At 33.7% G+C, this 3143-nt stretch overlaps 1 pseudogene; it reads right to left on the bottom strand.

Moving 5' to 3' along the window:
* On the bottom strand, positions 1805 to 3119 carry LOC110265348 (annotated as a pseudogene).

Here is a 3143-nt window from a genome sequence, read left to right on the forward strand (position 1 = left end):
ATAATAATTTATAAAATAAAAAATAAATTTTATAATTAAATAATATATAAAAAATTAATTAATAATTAAAATTAAATAAAAATTATTTAATAATTATTAAAAATTTTAAAAAATATATTTTATTACTACCACCGTTTAATAACGAGTAAAACCCCTTTCCGGTCCCTAACCATTTATGAAAAGGACCTGGCATCCCCTCACCATTAGAAAATAACAACACGGTCCTTATCCATTCTCTCTATGTGATCGAAAGGATCCATTTGTCGGTACTTCCGGTTACTTTTTACCCGAAAACCGACAAGAGAGTCCTTTCAGTCACACGGAGAGAATGGATAAGGACCGTGTTATTATTTTCTAATGGTGAGGGGGCGACAGGTCATTTTCTAAATGGTTAGGGATCGGGGAGGGGTTTTACTTAAAATTGGATACAAAGAGAATCAATTAATTTTTTTTATTCAATTTCTTAATGCAACAAGAAAGAAATACCTCAATCTAATTTGTTCACACCATAGTTTGGAAATTAAATCGAAGGAACTCACTCAACTTTCTACCTAATTTTTCGATGCAACAAGAAAGTGACTTACTCAACCTCACTTGTTTACACCATGCTTTTATCATGAAACTTAAAAAGGGTTTGTTTTTTTACTTTTTACACCTATAATTACTTACTACAATAGTTTGAGTTATTTATAATATCTTATTAAGTTAAATAAAGAAAACTCTAAATCCTCTAACATAAAATTTAAATTAGTAACTAAATAAACAAAATTAAAATACATAAAATTAAATTAACTTCCAAAAGTAGAAAAAAGTGTATAAAATAATAATCTTGAACTAGCTTTTTTTTAGGTTCAACAATATAGAACATACATGTCGTTCTTAAAACCCAATCCAAGACATAATAATGCGTAATCAATCCAAATAATTATTACTTTTGTGTTAAGTCTCGTTGTTAATAATCTCGTGCTATCTATTAAACTCAACTTTTATAGTCTATAATGACATAATTATTTTGGTGTGGTCCAATAGTAAAAATTTAAACTTTGGGCTTTAACCTTTAATCATTTAGAAAAAGACTTGGCACTCTTTCACCATTAGAAAATAATAATACGGTTCTTATTCATTCTCTTCGTGTGATCAAAAGGACTCTCTTGTCAGTTTTTGGATAAAAAATAACTGAAGTACCGACAAAAAAATCCTTTTAATCACATAAAGAAAATAAATAAAGATCGTATTATTATTTTCTAATGACGAGAGAAGAGATCGAAGAGAGGTTTTACTCTTTAATAATTTAGAAATTGTCTAGACCATCAAATCTTTTACCATTGTGCTAGAAGTCTAGAACGGAGTTGGCTTCCCTGTACTTCCAAGGCCACACATATTACGTCATTTTGGCTACAATTAATGCAAGGTTATATTTTGATGCCCTTTCGTGATCCGATGCCCCAGGGCCTAGTCATTAATGAAAGCCAAATCCCTTCTTCTCTATAAATCGACTCCATTTTCGCATAATATGAGTAAATACCCATAGTCGTTTATGAGATTCACGTAAATACTCATAATAATTTTTAAGATTTTGATTTTTCTATTGTAGTCCTCTAGATAAAGCTCCGAGTACTCAAAGTAATCCCTACGTATATTTCTAGTGATGAGTCATCATTGGAGTGCTGACGTGGACTCGGTTTGCCACGCTGGAGGGCTCTCAACTGTTGAGCTGGCGAGTTTCCAATTTTTACCCAGATTAGTCCCTCCTATTATATTTAACTTTAAATCCCTAAATTCAAAGACACTTCATCTCTTCTTCTTGTTCATCTCTTCTTCTTTTTTCAAACATGTCACGTGAAATATAAATTGTCTGGCTTGTATATACCATCAAGCATCAGGTGTTGTCTTTCTATAATAATCATGAAACATATTAGAAGTCTCGGAAGTCAGCAAGTATTTTTTTGATAATAATATTAAACATGTATGCTGAATGAATCTAATTTGCAAAGCTCCTCAGAAAGCATATTACATCTGATAACTCGCTAAAAAGTTTGTTATGTGCCAAGTTAAGGACTTGAATGTCTTGTAGACAAGACAATGTGTTTGGCACATGACCCATGAGAGTATTGTAGCTAACATCCAGAACTTGAATCTCAGTGAATATCCCCACTCTTTCACGGATGCAACCAGTTAACTGGTTATTTAGGAACATAATCTCCTTCAATTTAGAACCCATGAATCCAAAACTTGTTGGGATGTTCCCACTCAACTTGTTGTTGGCTAAATTTATCACTGATGCAGGAAAATTTCCAAGATTCTAAGGAATTTCACCTTTAAATTGATTGTTTGTTGAGAAACAGTGCATCAAGATTCTTGTAGAAGAGTTCTTGAGGGATTGTCCTAGAGAAGTAACTGTTACTGTTAAGGTGGAAAAGGGACATGTCAGTGAGTAAAAATAGCTCTTTGACAAGAGTTCCTTGAAAATTTGCATGGTTGAGATCCATGCTTGCAACTACAGAGAATGCTGATGCAGATGCACCCATTTCATCTTCAGTAAAATCACAAAAAACCTCTTTGTAAGAACACACATTTGGACCAACCCATGTTCCTAGAATTTTCTTTGGGTCATCAGTGATTGCAAATTTCCATGCCTGTAGCGCTGTGTAAGCTCCATCCAGATTTGATTCTGAAGAAGATCCAGAGGGTTGTGGGTTGTTAACCCCTCCCCCAACCCAAACTACTCCTCCTCCACCACCATTGCCAACACCAACACCAACACCTATAGTATCTGATATATGCTTGAAAGAAGAAGAAGAAAAAGAGATGAACAAGAGGAAGAGATGAAGTATATGAGAATTTGGGGATTTAGGGTTAAATATAATAGGAGGGACTAATCTGGGTATAAATTGGAAATTCGCCAGCTCAGCTAACCGTTGGGAGCCCTCCAGCGTGGCAAACTGAGTCTACGTCAGCACTCCAGTGATGACTCATCACCAGAAATATACTCAAGGACCACTTTGAGTACTCGGAGCTCTATCTAGAAGACTACAATGGAAAAATCGGAATCTTAGGAATTATTATAAGTATTTGCATGAATCTCAGGGACGATTATGAATATTTACTCCGCATAACATGATAGAATCCCAATTTAATTATTA

Source organism: Arachis ipaensis, chromosome B08, assembly GCF_000816755.2.
Source record: "Arachis ipaensis cultivar K30076 chromosome B08, Araip1.1, whole genome shotgun sequence".
Classification (NCBI taxonomy): Eukaryota; Viridiplantae; Streptophyta; class Magnoliopsida; order Fabales; family Fabaceae; genus Arachis; species Arachis ipaensis.